The 22445-nt window shown below is 45.4% G+C and overlaps 1 protein-coding gene across 2 annotated transcripts in view; it reads left to right on the top strand.

The window, feature by feature from the left end:
- The window catches only part of garnl3 (GTPase activating Rap/RanGAP domain like 3), a 488036-nt gene that overhangs the window by 85534 nt on the left and 380057 nt on the right, over positions 1 to 22445 (top strand). The window lies entirely within an intron of this gene.

Below are 22445 nucleotides of genomic sequence, written 5' to 3'. Positions count from 1 at the left end.
ACCAGAGGGGCAGAGCATCAGAATGCAAAGAAGTTCCTTTGGAACAGAAATGAGGAGGAATTTCTTTATCCAGAGGGTGGTAAATTTGTGAAACCCATTGCCACAAATAGCTGTGGAGGCCAAGTTATTGGGTATATTTTAAGCAGAGGTTGATCGGTTCTTGCTGAGTAAGGGCATCAATGGGGGAAGAAGACAGGCATATAGGTTTGAGGGGGATAATAATGGAATGGCAGAGTTGACTCGATGGGCTGAGTGGCCTAATTCTGCTCCTATGTCTTATGGTCTCTTTATTTTGCATAGTTAGCTCTGTGAAACCTGAACTATTTAACCTTTCTCCGGTATTAATATTTATGTAACCTGAAAACAACAATGTCAAAATTAATCTTGTGCAAAACAGAGCAATTGTACAACAAAGGGTTTTCCTTTGCATGAACACTTTCTATGGATGAGTAAACAATATAGATGATGGTTTGGTGCCTGCCGCACGTGTCTGTGTGGATCTATCCTGCTTAACTATGCTTTCAGGTTGAAAGGTTAATAAGACTGTATAACTGATTCATTAATTCTTCCACGGGGCGTCAGAATTCATTGCCCATCCCTGGTTGTCCTTGAGTAGGTGGTTAGCCACGTTACGGAACAGCTGTAGACCGTGTGAGGATGGTGCTCCCTCGCTGTCATTGGCCAAGGAGTTCCACGATTGGAAGCCATAGTGGTAAAGGAGCAGTGATGTATTTGCAAAGTGGCGTGTGTGACTTGGGGTTGACGGTGGGCTTCCGTGCCTAATAGCTGCCGCCTTCTGTGGGATAGAGATCAGGTAACGTCGTCATTTATAAATTTGTTTCCAGTTGACCAGAAGCTGTGGGGGGTGGGGGGAAATAAGTGCAGTAAACTATTTGGCAAATCTGTTCATAACCCACACGGTGGCTGCATTTAAGCAAAGTGCAATATACTTTTCATGCAGTTCAATGTTATACAAGCCCGGGGATCTTTGAGTTTCATGTCCTTAACCCTTTGCAACACGTGCAAAGTGCAGGAGGAGCTCAGTGGGTCAGGCACTGTCTGTGGAGGGAAATGAACAGTCCGTCAACAGCAGGAGTGGAAAGGAAGAGCGCAGAAGGGGGAGTAGCATGAGGCGACGTGTGATAAGTGAATACAGGTGGGGGGGAGGAGAAAAGGGGGATTAATAAAATAAGCTGGGAGGTGATGGGTGGAAGAGGCTAGGTCGGACGAAGAAATCTGGTAGGAGAGGACAGTAGATGTTTGGAAGAAAGGGAAGGAGGTGGGGAACCAGAGGAAGGTGATGGACGGGTTGTGAGGGTGGGGGAAGAGAAGGAGACGGGTAGCTGGGCTGGAAGGATGGGGCAAACATTGGGGAGGAGGAGAGTAGTTACCTGAAGTTAATGAGATGAAAGTTGATCCCATTAGGTTGGAGACTACCAAGACAGAATATGAGGTGTTAACCCCCGTGCATCACTTCTTTCTGTGATATATGGGTGTTTGAAGGCATTCTGAATAATGACAGGCAGCAATTCCAGATCTGGAAAATGAGACTAAGTTAGAAACTGAGGAATTGAGTGAATAGGGTGGCTGTTGTCTTGTGGATTAATTGAATATCTTTCCTGCATTGGTGCTTATAGAATTGCAATCTCACGGCGCCAGTGACTCGGGCTGAATCCTGATTTCCGGTTCTGTTTGTGTGGAGTTTGCACTTTCTCCCTGTGACCCTGTCTGTTTCCTCCAGGTGCTCCATTTCCCCCCCATAGCCCAAAGGTGTGCAGTACCACTGTAAATTTCTCCTAGGTATGTTCATGTGTGGTAGGATATGGAATTGGTGTATTATTATCACAGGTACTGAAATACAGTGAAAAGCTTGCATCCTGTTCATACAGATCAAATGGTTATACAGTGCAAGGTAAAACAATAACAAAATGAGAAGCGTGTTACAGCTACAGAGAAAGTTCAGCACAGGTGGGTAATTAGGTGCAAGATCATGATGAGGTAGATCGTGAGATCAAGAGCAGCTCACACAAAATGCAGGAGGAACTCAGCAGGTCAGGCAGCATCTACGAAAATGAATAACCAGCCGCCGTTTTGGGCCAAGACCCTTCTTCAGTGCTGAGAAGGAAGAGGGAAGCTGCCAGAATAAAAAGGTGGGGGTGGGGGAAGGAGGATAGCTGGAAGGTGATAGGTGACGCCAGTTGGGTTGGAAAGATAAAGGGCTGGAGGAGAAGGAGTCTGACAGGAGAGGAGAGTGGACAGGTGACCATTTTGTCGTATTAGGGAACCATTCAGTAGTCTTCTAGCAGTGGGGTAAAAGCTGTCCTTGACTGTGGTGGTACGTGCTTTCAGCACTTTGTACCTTCTGCTCAACTGGAGAAGAGAAACGTCCTTGGTGGATGGATCTTTGATTATACTGGTTGCCTTACTGAAGCAACGAGAAGTATAGACAGAGTCTTTAGAAGAGTTTCTGGTTTCCTGTGATGTACTGAGCTGTGTCCGCAACTCCCTGCATTTTTTTTTTTGCCATACCAAGCCATTATCCATCCAGGTGGATGCTTTCTATGTTAGTTGATGGGAAGGAGGAGAGAATGGTGTGGGATTAGTTGGTCAACATAGACGGGACTGGTCAAACGGCCACTTCCTGTGCTGCTTGCTTTATCTCCAGGTATTTTAAGAATTAGATCCACATAAGTAATGAATCTGTTCCAGAAGCACTGTAAAATGTAGCTATAAAATCTGTTCTTAACCAAATACTGATTAAGGGCAATGTATGGCTCTGGAATTGGTTTATTATTGTCGGTGTACCAAGATACCATGAAAAGCTTTTGTAACTTTAAACTTACTTGGAAAATACAAGAGTCAGTTCTGTGCTAATTTCTGTGGTCAGGTTTGAGTGATGTGATGCTCTATTCAGCGAGCATTGCTCCCAGTCAAAAATGGGTTAGGGCAAATGAATACAAAGGCAAAAAAAAAGACCACCTCCTTGCTAAAGCCTCTTTAAGGCAGTTCCAAACCGGTCTTGGAGAAATGCACAATAACAGCATTGAGGGAAAATTGTGATGGGTATTCACCTTCCAGGCCCAAAAGGCTTATTGCTGACCCTAACTTTGTAGCACAGCGGCTACAAGGTTCAAGAAGCTTGTTGCTCAGGAGGTTAATCTGCAGACTTTGCTCACTCTCTTGAAGAGAAACAATTGAGTTCACATTGGCTTAGTCAAACTATCAAGACAAACAAGAGGGCCCATGTTGGCCATCACTCGAAACGGTGATAACTGACAGCTAAACCCCTTCAGGAAGAGACTAAAGTGGTCAGGTAAACCAGTCCTTGAGGTGTAGGCTGATACGGTTTGGTCTCCCCAAAGCGGGAGTACTTCTGTATACAGTACCAATTACCAGACAGGGCTTAAAGTTTCTTGAATGAATCACTCAATATTATTAAAAATAGCATTAATCCCTGTGTTTGACAGAGTGCATTGTCTGTGAATGTGTGGGTTGTATGGTGTTGGCGTGGCATTGTAAGTGGTATGCTCGGTGGAAGCTTTAGTTGTCTCCGATCTTCATTCATTCTCTCACCCTGCATAGTACCATAGCCCAGTTTTCTGGCTGACGTCCAATGTCACATTAGCTATGGAATTCCATTAAAACCCAAAGGGAGGCCTGGTACTTCATTTCTGGATTTCTTGTTAGTAAACTGAGCCAATGCACAAGCGAATAAATTAATTCCTTTCCACATTTATTTATTTATTTAATAGAGTATTAATGCAAAATAATTAAAAAGTAACTTTCTTTCCCCTGACATCATAATCTTTTGCTCTATCATACCCACTGAGGTCAATGTGATCTCAAAATCTGCAGAATCCAAGGAGAAATTCTCCAAGGTAATCTTGGGAAATGATTCTGAAATTACTGCGGAATCTAGGGTTGAGCAAAGTGAGGGGTTTAGCCTTCTCAATCTGTTGGTCTGTTTCCGGACTACAACTAGAGCTGCAATCTCCCAGCAGTCGCACTAATACTGTCCATGTGGAGTTTGCAGGCTTTCTCTGGTTCATCTCAAAATGTGTGCATGAAGATGCTGAAGGATTTGGTTTCCCTTGTGTGCCCTTCCCTTCCTATCCTAAAAACATGCCAGGTTGAGGGGGTTAATCGGACATTGTAATTTACCCCTTTGGGTGGAGAAGTGGAGAAACATCTCTACCAAAGGAGGTGCCAGGTGCTCCGTCCCTCCACTAGCTTGCAGGTCACCCTTGGGCAAGGTGTAGCACCTGCTTAACATTCTGATCAGGATCATGTGAAGCCATCCGAGCAGGTGGTTGATGGTCATATGAGCATCTTCTATATATTGGCGAGACCCGATGCAGACTGGGAGATCGTTTTGCTGAACACCTACGCTCTGTCCACTAGAGAAAGCGGGATCTCCCAGTGGTCACTCATTTTAATTCCACGTCCCATTCCCATTCTGATATGTCTATCCACGGCCTCCTCTACTGTAAAGATGAAGCCACACTCAGGTTGGAGGAGCAACACCTTATAGTCCGTCTGGGTAGCCTCCAACCTGAAGGCATGAACATTGACTTCTCTAACTTCTGCTAATGCCCCACCTCCCCCTCGTACCCCATCCATTATTTATTTATATGCACACATTCTTTCTCTCTCCTTTTTCCCCCTCTGTCCCTCTGACTATACCCCTTGCCCATCCTCTGGGTTCCCCCCCCACCTTTTCGTTCTCCCTGGGCCTCCTGTCCCATGATCCTCTCATATCCCTTTTGCCAATCAACTGTCCAGCTCTCGGCTCCATCCCTCCCCCTCCTGTCTTCTCCTATCATTTTGGATCTCCCCCTCCCCCTCCCACTTTCAAATCTCTTACTAGTTCTTCCTTCAGTTAGTCCTGACGAAGGGTCTGGGCCCGAAATGTCGACTGTACCTCTTTCTAGAGATGATGCCTGGCCTGCTGCGTTCACCAGCAACTTTGATGTGTGTTGCTTGAATTTCCAGCATCTGCAGAACTCCTCGTGTTTACAGTCATATGAGCAGTTGGTTTTGTGACCACTGACCCCAGGCAGACAATCTCTGAAGTATATTGATAATGGTTGGGGTCACCTATCTTGCAAAGATACTGCCTGGAAGAAGGCAATGGCAAACCACTTCTGTAGAAAAAAAAATTGCCAAGAACAATCATGGTCAAAAACCATAGTCGCCAAAGTCATATGATACGGCCCAGAATGAACGAATGAACCGAGTAGGGATTAGTAGAAATTGGGGAGGGGCTGATAGGACTGTGGGGTGAATAGACTACAGGGAACAGCACTGGGCGATTGTAAATATTCTGTAATCTCCAGTGACCCAATGGGTTGAAACGGTCTCTGTTAATGCCATAAGGAAATGGAAAAAAAATCTGCACTTGGTAGCATGTGTACTTAAATGCAGGATTTCTATAGTGAAACGTCAATGATTCTGATTGGCCAGTAATTGCCAGCAAGCTCTAGTCTGTGTCATTCACGGACTAGACCTGCACACAATAGGCAACATGATTTGGAGATACAAGGCATTGCAGATGCTGAAACCTAGAACAAAAAAAGACAAACTGCTGGAGAAACTCAGTGGGTCAAACAGCGTAATGTTCTTTTACTCTGCCGTAAATTTCAGTAATTCCAAAATTAATAGTTGACCTCAAGATTCATAATCTGTGCCTAATTCAACCTGAAATTAACTCACCATCTGACACTGGTCTTTAAGTTGGAACCTGAGCATCTCAAAATTAGTGCATTGCAGATGTTGAAAGAACTGTTAATTTTCTGTGTGACACATTTAAAGGAAGCCAGTGTTTTATGCAGGCAAGGTTCTGAGAGCGAAATATGTATTTTGCCAATTTGCAGTGTATGTTGTACACCCGGAGCTGGTCTTGCATTCTTGATGTTCTTAAAATTGGTTAAGGGGCTAATGAAGAGCTTAAGAAGGCATGAGTGGATTGATTGTATCTGTGATATCTGTTGTGGAAATGACCCAATGCTGCTATTCTGTTGTTGGAGCACAAGTGACTTGAAATTTGTGCAAAAGTGAGTTTTTTTTTAAAGGAAATAGCGGTGCTTTACATTATAAGATGGAAGGTTTTGAACTTAATAGTGAAGGGATATTCCAGGAAATTGCCCATATCTGAATTAAATAATTTGTTGAAACTCACAGTAATTTTCTGCATGACTTCTCAGAACAAAACTTAACACATCTTTGATCTTGATGCTTTCTTTTTGAGATTAACACATTTAGACTTGTATAAAATATATTAATAGCTCAAGAATGTATGACAGAATGAAGATCAGAGAAAAGGAAAGGAGGGGAGCCTTAAATCTTAAAAATAATTGAGATTTCTATTAAGCTTTTGCAGTACTAAGCCCTTTTGTTAAATGACACTACTTATTTTGGTATATTTTTTGAACTTTCTTTCTGACTCCATCAGTATTTTACTTGAAGTAGAAACAAAATATACAGTTCAAACAGAGAATTGGGTTAATGTGGGTGGGTGTATAATTTTAACAGCTTTTGCAATATATTGCTGTTTCTGGATTTTTCACATCACCTTTGCTTATTAGCCAACCATTGGTCTAGAAGGTTGAGGAATTTTGGATGACAGTTTTCACTTGTAATACTGGGTTGTTACAAGTTGCCACAACCATCAGGCTCTTCAACAAAGGGATAACTACACTCATTTGCCCGACAATTGAGGTGTTTCCACAACCAATTATCTCACTTTAAGGACACCTTTACCTTGTTCTTTTGTGTCCTTGCTATTTGTTGCTATTTATTTATATCTGCATTTGCACAATTTGTCTTCTGCACTCTGGTTGATCTTTCACAGATCTTGTCATAGTTACCAGTCTACAGACTTTCTGAGTATGCCCACAGGAAAAAGAATCTCAGGGTTGTATGTGGCCACGTATTTATACTTTGATACTAATATTTGCTTTGTGACACACAAGATGGTGGAGGAACTCAGCTGGTCAGGCAACAGCTATGGAACTGTATAAACACTTGACGATTCAGGCTGAGAACCTTCATCAGGACTGTGTTTTCACTCAAGTAGTGGAGATTCTCGAAGTCCATGCCTGTGGATCTAATCTTTCCCGACTAGGTGCAAGGCGGACCCCTCATCTTACACCTTGGAAGAATAATGTTAAGTGCCACGCCCAGTACTCAAGGTTTTTACTGAATTATAACAATATAACAATTACAGCATGGAAACAGGCCATCTCGGCCCTTCTAGTCCGTGCCGAACTCTTACCCTATCCTAGTCCCACCGACCTGCACTCAGCCCATAACCCTCCATTCCTTTCCTGTCCATATATCTATCCAATTTGACTTTTAACGACAACATAGAACCTGCCTCAACCACTTCTGCTGGAAGCTCATTCCACACAGCCACCACTCTCTGAGTAAAGAAGTTCCCCCTCATGTTACCCCTAAACTTTTGTCCTCTAACTCTCAACCCATGTCCTCTTGTTTGAATCTTCCCCACTCTCAATGGAAAAAGTCTAACCACGTCAACTCCATCAATCCCCCTCATAATTTTAAACACCTCTATCAAGTCCCTCCTCAACCTTCTACGCTCCAAAGAATAAAGACCTAACTTGTTCAACCTTTCTCTGTAACTTAGGAGATGAAACCCAGGCAACATTTTAGTAAACCTCCTCTGTACTCTCTCAATTTTATTGACATCTTTCCTATAAGTTGGTGACCAGAACTGTACACAATACTCCAGATTTGGCCTTACCAATGCCTTATACAAATTCAACATTACATCCCAACTCTTATACTCAATGCTCTGATTAATAAAGGCGAGCAAACCAAAAGCAATTAGAATTAGAGCAATTAACTGGAAATGGCACAGTATACAGCTGGTAGAGTTCCATCGTGCAGCTCCAGTTAATTCTCACAATTGGAGATGATCTTGCCAGTTGAAGTTGGCATGTTCTGTAGGTGAGCATTGTAGGGGAAAGAACAGTGGGGGCTAGTAATGAGTAAATAGGAATGTGGATCATGCTATTGTGGTAGCAGGGAACCACAGACAGAGCCTAGAAGTAGAGACATGGAATGCAGCAGGGATGACTTCCAAGGTTCAGGAGTTTCATTAATTATGTTATAGTGAGCACCCATTGTTGTAAGAGAAAGTTAGACTTGCTGTTAGACAAAAGAGATTCTTCAGATGCTGGAAATTCTGAGTAGCACACACAAAATGCTGGAGGAGCTCAGCAGGCCAGGCAGCAACTATACTGATGAAGGGTCTCGGCCCCAAATGTCAACTCTTTATTCCTCCCCATAGGTGCTACCTGACTTTCTGCGTTCCTCCAGCATTTTGTGTGCGTTACTGTGGATGATCATTTTATTTTGTAATTGGGGCCTCATCTGTTAACTAACTCTTCCTGTCGCCACCACTCTGTTATCAAAAATGTAGTTTTGCTGGTAGTCTCTCCAACTGAGAACACGAAAGTTGTACTAAATTCGTGGTCAGCTTTGACTGGTTTCCTGCTGAGCACCAGTTTCTGATAAATAGCCTTTTTATTTTGAACACCAACTTTGTGTGATTTTTTTTTCAGTTTGTTCCTGCAGGCATTATGAGATTCTCCTGGGTGCTAGTAATCTCTCTGTCTTCCAGAGGAACCAGAGACATGAGGATTGGTAGGGTAATTGGCAATTGGCAAATGTAAAAGGCCCCTAGTCCATAGATGAGTGGTATAGTCTGGGAGAACAGGCGGGGAGTTGATGGTTGTTGGGAGTGTGGGGAGGGCGAAATGAAATAGGTTAGTGTAAGTGGTAGCTTGATAGCTGGTGTGTAATTGATGGGCTGGAGGGCCTGATTTCTCCTCTCTTACTCCAAGTACGTTCATTTGTAACGTAGTCGGCTCAAACAACTACCGACATGTAATCAACGCACACAAAATGCTGGAGGAACTCAGCAGGCCAGGCAGCATCTATGGCAAAGAGTGCAGTCGCTGTTTGGGCCGAGAGTGTCGACTGTACTCTTTTCCATAGGTGCTGCCTGGCCTGCTGAGTTCCTCCAGCATTTTGTGTGTGTTGCTCGGATTTCCAGCATCTGCAGATTTTCTCTTGTTACTGACATGCAATGTTCTGAGTTATCATAATGCTAATTTAACAGCCAGTCCTTATGCTGATGCCCTTGTATTCATCTTCAACATTGTCGTAGTGTGACAGTTTTTAATCTTTATTTATTTAAAGAGCCAGAGCCTAACGGGCCCTTTTGGCCCCCTAGCCTAATTACAGGACAATTTACTATGACCAGTGTGTGGGCACGTGGCCAAGTGGTTAAGGCATTGGACTAGCGACCTGAAGGTCGTGAGTTCGAGCTCCAGCCGAGGCAACGTGTTGTGTCCTTGAGCAAGGGACTTAATCACACCTTGCTCTGCGACGACACTGGTGCCAAGCTGTATGGGTCCTAATGCCCTTCCCTTGCAGCATAGGCAACTGCTGGTCTTCCATACAACCTTGCCCAGGCTTGCGCCCTGGTGAGTGAAGACTTTCCAGGTGCAGATCCATGGTCTCGCAAGACTACCGGATGCCTTTACTTACTATGACCAATTAAACCACTAAACCAGTACGTCCTTGGACCGTTGGAGGAAACCAGAGCACCCGGAGGAAATCCATGTGCTTTCTTACAGAGGATGCCGGAATTGAACTCTGCACTCCAATGACTCTCACTGTAATAGCGTCACACTATTTTGTGCTACGCTACTTTGGTGTCCCCAATGCGTCGCCCCCAAAAATTTTCCGATGATTTTCAAACAGGGTTATATTAATATTCAGAGAGGTCTCAATATTAAACATTAATGGCTCTGCAGCTGCTCCTAGTCCAAGTAATTTGTGGAAAATCAATAAGTTAGTGTAGTCACATTTGGAGATGCTTTCCAGCCTTTGCGTTTATTCAGGAGCTACTTTGTGTATCTCCTGAATATGAACACTGGCAATGGAGTTGCAATCTCGAGACTTCCTGAGGGACCTTGTTCTGATTTGAGATTAGCTTTACTTATTTGTCACCTGTACATAGAACTGTAGGGTGAAACATGAGTCAGTGACCAACACCGTCCAACGACTGTGCAGAGGGCAGCCCTTAAGTGTTGGTGCACTTCTGGTACAAAATAACGTTTCCACAACCTTTTACTGTATAGGGTGACCCGATAGCACAGTGGTTAGCACAACGCTGTACAGTACCAGTGACCTGGGTTCAATTCCCACTGCTGTCTGTAAGGAGTTTGTACGTGCTCCCTGTGATATGCGTGGGTTTCCTCAGGATGCTCTGGTTTCCTCCCACATTCCAAAGATGTACTGGTTGATAGGGTAATTGGTCATTGCGACCTGTCCTGCGATCAGGCTAGGGTTAAACCGGGGATTGCTGGGCGGTATGGCTCGAAGGGCTGGAGGGGCCCGTTCCGTGCTGTATCTCCATAAATAGATGAGAAGGTCTGCAGATGCTGGAAATCCGAGCAACACACACAAAATGCTGGAGGAACTCAGCAGGCCAGGCAGCATCTATGGAGAGGAGTATGACGTTTCGGTGCAAAATCCTTCGGCAGGACTGGTGAAAAATGTCTTCGGAATGTGGGAGGAAACCAGAATGCCTAGAGGAAGTCAGGTGGTCACAGGGACAACGTGCAAACTTCTTATAGACAGCGGCAGGAATTGCATCCCGATCGATAATCAAATGCGGAACCAAAAGTAATCCCTTCTGCTTACACAAGGTGCATATGCTTCCATTTCCTGAAATCAGAAAAGCAGACACAAAAAGTGCGTCTGATTCACTGATGCCTTTCATGCAACGGTTAGTGGATATGATCAGGCAAGAAGCAAGTCACTGGGTGTTTTAGCAACTTTAGTACAAGTTAGACAGATGATGGCTTCACAGTTGATGGGGGTGGTTCGTTAACTCAGGAAGGCGTTCTATGTTCCCCTGGTTTTTGTTCAAAGGATTCCATAATGGGTTGAATCACCCTCAGTTCAAGTCTGACACTGAGGGAGGGATTTATCTTCTGTGGGCATCTGAAGATCTGTAAGTGGTTGAGCGCTGGGCCTGGATGTCTGATTGTTGGTTTCAGAGATTTGATGCTCGATTGGCAGCCCTCTCCATCTTGAGGAAGAAAAGTCATTTGAACTGACGCAAAGTCAAGGAATTTGCAAACTAGTGCCATTGTCAAATGCTCTGGAAAAATTTACACATTGTTACATGAGGTGTAAATGAGTTATTAATATCATACTAATGTCCTAATTACTGCTCTGTTAAGTCTTTGGCTCAGCGTGGAAAGTGTTGGGCAGGAGGGGATGGAGGGAGGGGTGGTGATCTCTGTGAGGAATTGCGTTTGAGTGGCCATTTTGCCAGTGGATCAGACAGCCACTCAGAGCTGCCCTGAGATTTCCCATCATCAGGAGACTCCATGGAGATTTGAATTTGACCGGGGTCTCCCTTAAACTGTGAGGAAGAAGGCGACAGATGGTGGAGCAGTTCGCACGATGGACTGAATCCTCTCTCCAACTGCAGCTTATCTGTTTACACAGACTGGTACGGGGAGGCAACAAGGCCAGCGTTATCCAATCATCATTATCCTGCCTTGAACCCCGTTGCTTAGAGTTCCTCATGAACTGCAATGCTTAATTTGGAGCAATGGACTAATAATCCAGGAAAATTTGAGTCCAAATTCCATCTGGGTGCTTTAAATGCCATGGTAGCTAGGATCTGTAGAGTGACCAGGAAGCTGTTGTCAAATCTCTACTGCATCTTGAAAACTGGGCTCCTGCTGTCCTTGCCCACTCCCGGCTACAGGCTTAGTGGCCACTTTATTAGGTATGCCACCTCATTAATGCAAATATCTGTGATTGATTGCTTCCGCACCCCTCCCACCCCATTCTAACCAGCTTTTACAGGAGCGCCAACGAGAGTGTCTTGACGAGTGTCCTGCGTCTGGTACGGGAATTGCAAGGCATCTGACTACAAGTCCCTGCAAAGGATTGCGAGGACTGCTGAGAGGATTGTTAGGGTCCCTCGTGCACCCATCAGAGATACTTATTCCGTACGCAGGGCTCTTTGCATTGTCAGTGATCCCTCCCATCCATCCAACAATCTCTTTGACTCCCTGCCATCCACCAGGCAGGAGGTACCATAGCGTTTGGACAAGAACTGTTAGGATGGGAAACAGCTTCTTCCCCCAGGTTGTGAGACAACTGAACTCCCTGCCAGCCTCCAGGTCTCATCACTCATGAAGCACAAGTAATGCTATAATGTTTACTTTTTGTGTCAAAAATATACCTTATTATTTACTAATCTGTTTCTGGGAATATTACTTTATATGCTGTGTGTGAGTTACATGTACTGTGCTGTGCAACTTGGTCCAGAGGAACGTTGTTTTGTTTGGCGATATATGTGTGTATAGTTGAATGACATTAAACTGAACTTGATCTTGATGTGGCGGCAACAGTGCATAACAGCATGCAGACATGGTCAAGAGGTTCAGCTGTTGTTTAGACCAAACATCAGACTGGGGAAGAAATGTGATCTAAGTGACCATGACTGTGCAATGATTGTTGGTGCCAGACAGGGTGATCTGAGTATCTCAGAAACTGCTGCTGCTGCTGGGATTTCCACAAACAGTCTCCAGAGGTTACAGGGAATGGTGTGAAAAACAAAAAAAAGAATCCAGTAAGCAGCAGTTCTGTGGGTGAAAATGCCTTGTTAATGAGGGAAGTCAGAGGAGAATGGCCAGACTGGTTCAAGCTGACAGGAAGGTGACAGCAATGCAGTGTGCGGAAGAGCATCTCTGAAAACACAACAGGAGGTACCTAATAAAGCGGCCACTGAGTGAATATAACCACAGTAGTTCACTTTATTCTATAGTTATATCAAAACTGCTGCACAATTATTGCATGTTTCTGATCAACTGTAGGTCTGGACCCTCATATCCCATACCGATTCCCATATTGATTCTAACTTTTTATTATTTCAGCAAAACTATTGATCCTTTTGTTTGGCTCAGAGTGGATGACCTCATACTTAATTGTATTGAAATCCAGCTGCCACACTTTCACCCACTCACTTAATCCATCAATGTTCCTGTAATCTTATGGGGTTTATAAACATTACCAGCCTCTAGCCATAAGAAAATTTGGATCAGATGCTTGCGATTGTGTTTTCAAAGTTACTAATAAAATATATTGAGTGGCTGAGGGAACGGCTCTCGTCCTGTGGGAGATCGTGTTTCACTATCATTCAATTGGAGAACATACCCATTTTTTTGGTACCCTTTGTCTTCTATTGAATAACTTTCCTTCTAACCATGCCAAGAGAAAGTTAATAAGTTGGTAGACAGAGCTTTGAGAGCGGTGTGGTGGAAGTAGAGCCCATGGGGAGTCGGAAACTTGTTCTCTGTGAGTCCGCTGGAGGCTCTGAGGCCTATCCTGGAATTAGAGGACTGTGCGTGCGGGTGCGTGTGTGTGTGGGGGGCAGGGACGAAAGGGGCTTATTTTGCTGTTATTTTGATTTTTGTTACATTCTGTTGTTATTGCTGCTTGTGTGCTGCTTCTGCCCCCCTTCCAATCCGGACGAAATGTCTCAGCCTGAGACATCGACTGTCCATTTCCCTCTGCAGGTGTTGCCTGACCTGCTGAGTTCCTCCAGCGTTTCGAGCGCATTGCAACAGCTTCACTGGCACGTACGACTGGACACACGTTCACGAGAAATGGCGATACAGTAGCGTGGTGGTTAGCACAACGCTTTACAGTCCCAGCAACCTGGGGTCAGTTCCTGCCACTGTCTATACAGAGTTTGTACATTCTCCCCGTGACCACATAGACCTCCTCTGGGTGTTTTGGTTTCTTCCCACAGTTCAAAGGCGTACCGGTTGGTAGGTTAATTGGTCATTGTAAATTGTGCCATGATTAGGCCAGGGTTAAAATAGGTGCGTGAATATACTGTGTCCGGTGCTCCTGATGAGGCCTTCTATATATTGGTGAGACCCGGCGCAGACTGGGAAATCGTTTCGCTGAACACCTATGCTCTGTCCGTCAGAGAAAGCAGGATCTTCCAGTGGCCACACATTTTAATTCCACGTCCCATTCCCATTCTGATATGTCTATCCACGGCCTCCTCTACTGTAAAGATGAAGCCACACTCAGGTTGGAGGAACAACACGTGATATTCCGTTTGGGTAGCCTCCAACCTGATGGCATGAACATTGACTTCTCTAACTTCTGCTAATGCCCCACCTCCCCCTCGTACCCCATCTGTTATTTATTTATATACACACATTCTTTCTGTCTCTCTCCTTTTTCTCCCTCTGTCCCTCTCACTATATCGCTTGCCCATCCTCTGGGTCCCCCCCCCCCACCTTTTCTGTCTCCCTGGGCCTCCTGTCCCGTGATCCTCTCATATCCCTTTTGCCAATCAACTGTCCAGCTCTTGGCTCCATCCCTCCCCCTCTTGTCTTCTATCAATTCGGATCTCCCCCTCCCCCTCCCCCTCCCACTTTCAAATCTCTTACTAGCTCTTCTTTCAGTTAGTCCTGACGAAGGGTCTTGGCCCGAAACGTCGACTGTACCTCTTCCTAGAGATGCTGCCTGGCCTGCTGCGTTCACCAGCAACTTTTATGTGTGTTGCTTTAAAATAGCGGTTGCTAGGCAGCACAACTGGAAGAGCCACGCTCAGTAAATAAATTAAAATAAAAACACAAGCTATACAAAATTATACAATAAAACACAATTAGGACCAGAAAAAAGGTTAGTGCAAAGTGGTCATAATGTTGCTACAATGAGTTGGTGATTAGGTCTGGTTCAAGAGCCAAATGGCTGAAAGTATGTAGCTGTTCTTGAACCTGGTGGTGTGGGACCAGGCTTCTGTACCTCCTGTTTGAAAACGCTGTGGGAAGATTGCTTGGGTTTGTGCTTTTATGTTGGGCCTAGATGACTCCAAACTCTTAAGCCCAACATAAAAGCATAATTAAGTTAACCAATTTCTCCTCAGTGTAGCCTAACTGCCCTCTGAAATAGAAGATGCAACCAGGAAACCAGTGATAAATACACACATCCAGCAGTTAGCACATTCACAGCCTGCATATTAAGCAAAGCCCTCCCTCCGACTACCATAAAGGCCAGACCAAGACTTGGTGGAACAGCTATGACTGAAGCAGATGGCTGCACCCAATGAAACAAATGCAAAGGGCCCACAGCAGAGTCTCAGCACAACTCGACTGACTCATAATCTTCCCAACAGTCCTCAAAACGCCAACAGCTCAGTGCTGTTTATTTAAAATAGGTTAACAGATTGAGAAGGGAGACAGTTAGGCAAATGTGTTTTCACACAAAAAAAAAACTCCTTTCCATAGATATGGGGATATGTTGAAACAGGAGCAGGTGTAAGTTTTGTAACTCTACCTCATTCTCTTCCCCACATCACTTAATTCTGTTTCTCTCCTAAGCTTAATCAATTTCCTTTCTCTATAGATTCAGTTGTGTCTCAGAAATTAGTTAGTCCCTGAAATTCTCTGCCTCTGAGGACTATGGAGCACAGATCCTCAGATATATCTAAGACGGATGGAGATGAATAATTGAAAGAATGGGAAATTTGAAGAGATGATGAGGCAACAAAGATCTGCCATGATGATATTGAATGACAGGGCATTCTTGAGGGGCCGAGTGGCCTATTCCTGATCCTGTTTGCAGGTAGAGAATTCCCAAGTGTTTAGATAACTGAGGTTCAGTGTTTGCTTTGGCTTATTATTGACAAATGGGTTGAGGTACTGGCTGGCGGGGTGGGGATACGTCCTTACCAAAGGAGGTGTAAGATGCTCCTTCCCACTGCCAGCCTGCAGGTCACCCTTGGGCAAGATGTAGCACCTGCTTAGCCCCCCCCCCCACCCCCAGTCAGGGTCACGTGAAGCTACGGGAGGAGGTGGCGGATAGTCATATGAGCAGCTGGTGCACTTCACAAGTCCTGGTTATGCGACCACTGGCACCAGGCAGACAATCTCTGAAGCGTATTGATAATGGCTGGGGCCACCTGCCATGTAAAGACACTGCCCAGAAGAAGGCAATGGCAAACCACTTCTGTAGAAAAATTTGCCAAGAACCATCGTGGTCAAAGACTGTGATTGCCCTTGTCACATGATGTGGCACATAATAAGTGAACTGAGATACAGCCTTTGTTTGCAATGCCATCCAGGTAGATCTTGTCCGATACACAGTAAAATGCAAAAGTCTTCAGGTACATATATATATCTTGGGTACCTAAGACTTTTGCACAGTACCGTATTTGTCAACGTGGAGCAGAGAGCGAGTTTGTAAATCTGGTGGGAGCAAAGGATGTTGGGAATGGCAAGGGTGGAGTGCCGCAGGAGGGGCGTGGGGCAAGTGGCAGAGAAGGAGCTCCAGGGGCGGACACACCCAGCCCTGACACATTGGACAAGGTCATTTGATTCCAAACAATTGGTTTATTGATCATTACAAAATGTCTCTCTGGTGCTTCCCGCTCCCTCCCCTCTCCCTTCCCTTCTCCCAACCATGACTCCCCTCTCCTTGCCCCCTTCCCACTCTCAGTCCACAAAGAGACCCATATCAGAATCAGGATTATCATCACCCGCGTATGTCATGAAATTTGTTTTTTTTTGCAGCAGTACAGTGCAATACATAAAATTACTACAGCATGTGCAAAAGTCCTGGCTCCCTAGTTATATATGCAGTATTTACCTAAGACTTCTGTACAGTACTGTAATAACATCAAGGCAGTTAAAAAAAATTGACAGGGTGGTTGAAAGATCAGAGTTCAAGAGTTCATCTTTTAGTGTATGAGGTCTGTTCAGGATTCTGATGACAGTGAGATGGAAGCTGTCCTCGAGTCCAGTGTGATGTGATGTGCTCTCTCAAGCTTTTGTGCTTTCTGCTGGTGGACGAGGGGAGAAGAGAGAATGTCTAGGGTGGGATGGGGAGGTCTTTGATTATGTTGCCTCTGTTCTTGAGACAGCAGGAAGTGTAGGTGGAGTCGAGGCTGGTTTGGGTGATGGACTGGGCTGTGTTCACAGCTCTTTAATTTCTTGCAGTCTTGAATTGAACAGTTGACCTACCAAATGGTGATGCAACTGGATAGGATACTTTTTTTGGTGCATCTGTGCAAAACTGGTGAGTCTTTGGGGACCTTCTGAATTTCCTTAGCCTTCTCCGGAGAAGAAGTCTTGGTGTGCTTTCTCAACCACAGCTCCCCCGTGGCTGGAATAGGGTAAATCGTTGGTGATATTTACACCTGGGGACTTGAAGCTCTGATTTTTTTTCAGTGTTGCAACTTCAGAGAAAACAACTGTTGATGAACACAGCTGCGATACAAGATCAGGTCACAGAAACATCATAAATAAAAGTGTGCTGAAGGCTCGGCAAATCGGGCAGCATCTGTGGAGTGTGAAATAAGTTTTTCCTGGAAACTTTTCCTTTACTGTTTCTCACTTTACGGATGGTGCATGCGTCCATTTGATTCCAAACAGTTGGTTTATTGATCATTACAGAACGTCTCTTTGGTGCTTCCTGCGCTCTCCTCTCTCCTTTCCCCTTCTCCCAACCATGATTCCACTCTCAGTCCACAATAGAGACCCATATCAGAATCAGGTTTATCATCACACACAATTGTCATGAAATTAATTTTTTTTAACGTGGCAGCAGTACAGAACAATACATAAAATTACAGTACTGTGCAGAAGCCTTGGGCACACCTGGTGATATATCCAGTAAGTGCTGTATTTATCGCAGGTACATTGAAATATACAGTGAAATGCATTGTTTGTCTCCACACATTCTGGCTCAAACCTACCATGTCCACAATGTCCAGCAGAACAACACAATCAGCAGTAGCAACAAAGGAAAACAGCAATAGCAAAACAAGCTTCTTTCCAACCTTCCCACTCACCCATTCACACTCCAATCCCTGGGCAGGCTGCCTCTGGCCCTCCAGTACTTGGTCCTGTACTCTGACTCACAGATATCAGGCCTCAAACCTCCAGTTCTTGGCCCAAGCTCGCAGACATCAGGCCTCTGACCTCCGAACAAGCTGACCCAGGGGATTCGACCTTCGGGCCTCTTACTTCGAGACCTGCTGACTGCGGCCTCTGACCGCTGTCTTTGCCCTCCGGAATTTGTTGACCTCTGGGTATCAACCCCAGGATTCACTCATCGTGAGTTTGATCTTCGGGTCTCGAAGGGTGAGATGTGGACATCACAGCCTGAGCCAGCGTTTAATTGCTCATCCCTAGTTTCCCTTGAGAAGGTGGTGGTGACCTGCCTTCTTCAACCACTGTGCTCCTTGAGGTAGGTGTACAGAGTACCGTTAGGGAGAGAGTTCTAGGATTTTGACCCAGTGGCACCAAAGAAGCAACAATATATTTCCAGGCTGGGATGGTGTGTGGCTTAGAGAGCAACTTCCAGGTGTTGATGCTCCTCGTACTAGCCCACCTTGTTGGTAAAAGTAGTGGGTTTCGAAGCTGCAAACCCTTTGGAATGAAAGCCAGTTCCTTATTTTCCCCTTTAAAAACCCACTGCACCTTTTTGTAACTTTTTGTAGTAGAATCGGGTTCAATTTCAACATTTAAGAGGAGTTTGGACAAGTATATTGATGGGAGAGATGTGGAGAGCAATAGTCTAGGTGCAGGTCGATGGGATTAAGAAGAAAAAAATAGTACAGCATGGACTAGATGGGCCAAAGGGCCTGTTTCTATGCTGTAGTGCTCGATGACTCTGTGACATGTACAAGAACACATGAATCCAAACCCTACTCTGCTCTTGATCTTCAGAATGGTGTACAATGCGCTCCCCATGTTGCAAGGTATGTTAACTCGAAGGACTCGGGTACAACATAGAGGTGTAGCGGATGGCGCCGTGCTTACAGCGGCAGCAGCCAGGTCAGGTTTCAGTTCCCGCCACTGGCTGTAAGGAGTTGGTATGATTGCCCCGTGACAGCGTGTGTTTCCTCCGGGTGCTCTGGTTTCCTCCCGTATTCCAAAATTGTACAAGTCAGGGTCAGTAAGTTGTGGGCGTGCTGTGTTGGTGCAGGAAGTGTGGTGACACTGGCAGCTTGCCCCCAGCACATCCTCGGACTGTGTTGGTCGATGATACAAACAAAGTATTTTGCTGGATTTTCAATGTATCTGTGACAAATAAAGCTAATCTTCTAATCTTCAAGCTTTTGCAGCCTGGGTTTGTATTTATTAGCTCTTTTGGCATTGTAGAAAGAGAATGAATTGGTACCTCTGTGCGTCACTAATACCAGGTATTATCATCATCATTACGTGCTGTGTTGTATGACGTATTCTTGGCAAATTTTTCTACAGAAGTGGTTTGCCATTGCCGCCTTCTGAAGGGTGTCTTTACAAGATGGGTGACCTCAGCTGTTATCAATACTCTTCAGAGATTGTCTGCCTGGTGTCAGTGGTCACATAACCAGGACTTGTGATATGCACCAGCTGCTCGTACGACCATCCTTGACGTTACCCTGATGGGGGGGGCTAAGCAGGTGCTACACCTTGCCCAAGAGTGACCTGCAGCTAGCGGAGGGAAGGAATGCCTTACGCCTCCTTTGTTTGTGGTGTATTATAGGGGCAGCATAATAGCACGGCCATGTCTAGCAACTCCAGCGACTCAAGTTCAATCCCGGCCTCCAGTGCAGTCTCTATGGAGTTTGCACATCCTCTGCACTCTCTCAGACTGACCGAATATTGACCGGACAAGATAGAGTGGACGTGGGGAGGATGTTTCCTATAGTGGTAGAGTCTATGACCAGAGGGCACAGCCTCAGAATGCAAGGGACGTCCCTTTAGAACAGAGTTGAGGAGGAGTTTCTTTGGCCAGGGGGTGGTGAATATGTGGAAGTCATTGCCACAGATGGCTGTGGAGACTGTCAATGGGTATATTTAAAACCGAGGCTGATAGGTTCTTCATTGGTATGGGCATCAAGGGTTAGAGTCAGAGCAATACAGCATGAAAACAGGCCCTTCGGCCCATCTAGTCAGTGCTGAACTGTTACTCCGCCTAGTCTCATCAAACAGCACCTAGACTGTAGTTCTCTATATCTTTCTCATCCATGTACCTATCAAACTTCTCTTAAACGTTACAATCGCACCCACATCCGCCATGTCCGCTGGCAGCTCATTCCACACTCTCACCACTCTCTGAGTGAAGAAATTCACCCTCAGATTCTTGTTAAATATTTCCCCTTTCACCCTTGACCTATGACCTCTAGTTCTAGTCTCATCTAACTTTAATGGAAAAGACATGCTTGTATGTACCTCATACAAGGGAGGAGGAGAAGATGGCGGCGTGACGCAGTGCACGCGGCCACTCCGGTGAATGATATCTGTAATCTGTCAAGTAGGGGACCGTGCACAATTCTGATTTGATGGAGACGGGCGTGAGAGTACGGAGGAACATCTGGAGAAACCTCTGAAATGCCCGCTTCGCTGCCGCTGCTACTGTGTGGTAACCGGAATCTCTGGAGCAGAAGGCCCCGAATCCTTGGCTTTGCTTGTTTCGGCAGCCGGGGCTAAGTCGAAGGTGCTCGGCAGAGGATGGCACTCGGGAGGCTGTATTGGAGGGGCTGGTCGGAGGCTCAAAGTTTTCGGACGGACGGACTCAGTGTCGGCTATGGTCAGCTGCTTCCAAGGCAGCGGCAAGTTGACGGTGCCTGGAGGTTTATGGCAGGGAGTTTCTCCCTTTTGCCGCCTGCTTTCGGGGATTCGGGAGTCGATCTGTGCCCATGCCCATGATCTGTTCTTTGTCAAATTATGGTATTGTTTTGCACTGCTGTAACTATATTATAGTTATGTGGTTCTGTCAGTGTTAGTCTTTGGTTTGTCCTGTTTTCTGTGATATACATAGAACATAGAATAGTACAGCACAGTACAGGCCCTTTGGCCCTCAATGTTGTGCTGACCCTCAAACCCTGCCTCCCATATAACCCCCCACCTTAAATTCCTCCATATACCTGTCTAACAGTCTCTTGAACTTCACTAGTGTATCTGCCTCCACCACTGACTCAGGCAGTGCATTCCACGCATCAACCACTCTCTGAGAAAAAACCTTCCTCTAATATCCCCCTTGAACTTCCCACCCCTTACCTTAAAGCCATATCCTCTTGTACTGAGCAGTGGTGCCCTGGGGAAGAGGTGCTGGCTATCCACTCTGTCTATTCCTCTTATTATCTTGTACACCTCTATCATGTCTCCTCTCATCCTCCTTCTCTCCAAAGAGTAAAGCCCTAGCTCCCTTAATCTCTGATCATAATGCATACTTTCTAAACCAGGCAGCATCCTGGTAAATCTCCTCTGTACCCTTTCCAATGCTTCCGCATCCTTCCTATAGTGAGGTGACCAGAACTGGACACAGTACTCCAAGTGTGGCCTAATCAGAGTTTTATAGAGCTGCATCATTACATCGCGACTCTTAAACTCTATCCCTCGACTTGTGAAAGCTAACACCCCATAAGCTTTCTTAACTACCTATCCACCTGTGAGGCAACTTTCAGGGATCTGTGGACATGTACCCCGAGATCCCTCTGCTCCTCCACACTACCAAGTATCCTGCCATTTACTTTGTACTCTGCCTTGGAGTTTGTCCTTCCAAAGTGTACCACCTCACACTTCTCTGGGTTGAGCTCCATCTGCCACTTCTCAGCCCACTTCTGCATCCTACCAATGTCTCTCTGCAATCTTTGACAATCCTGTACACTACCTACAACACCACCAACCTTTGTGTCGTCTGCACACTTGCCAACCCACTCTTCTACCCCCACATCCAGGTCTTTAATAAAAATCACAAAAAGTAGAGGTCCCAGAACAGATCCTTGTGGGACACCACTAGTCACAATCCTCCAATCTGAATGTACTCCCTCCACCACAACCCTCTGCTTTCTGCAGGCAAGCCAATTCTGAATCCACCTGGCCAAACTTCCTTGGATCCTATGCCTTCTAACTTTCTGAATAAGCCTACCGTGTGGAACCTTGTCAAATGCCTTACTAAAATCCATATAGATCACATCCACTGCACTACCCTCATCTATATGCCTGGTCACCTCCTCAAAGAACTCTATCAGGCTTGTTAGACATGATCTGCCCTTCACAAAGCCATGCTGACTGTCCCTGATCAGACCATGATTCTCTAAATGCCTATAGATCCCATCTCTAAGAATCTTTCCAACAGCTTTCCCACCACAGACGTAAGGCTCACTGGTCTATAATTACCCGGACTATCCCTACTACCTTTTTTGAACAAGGGGACAACATTCACCTTCCTCCAATCCTCCGGTACCATTCCCGTGGACAACGAGGACATAAAGATCCTAGCCAGAGGCTCAGCAGTCTCTTCTCTCGCCTCGTGGAGCAGCCTGGGGAATATTCCGTCAGGAGGGATATTGCTCTGGAGGAACATTGTAT

This window comes from Mobula hypostoma, chromosome 21 (genome assembly GCF_963921235.1).
Source record: "Mobula hypostoma chromosome 21, sMobHyp1.1, whole genome shotgun sequence".
Taxonomy (NCBI): Eukaryota; Metazoa; Chordata; class Chondrichthyes; order Myliobatiformes; family Myliobatidae; genus Mobula; species Mobula hypostoma.
Note: the sequence above shows the minus strand (reverse complement) of the source record. Positions and strands in the feature narration are given on the sequence as shown.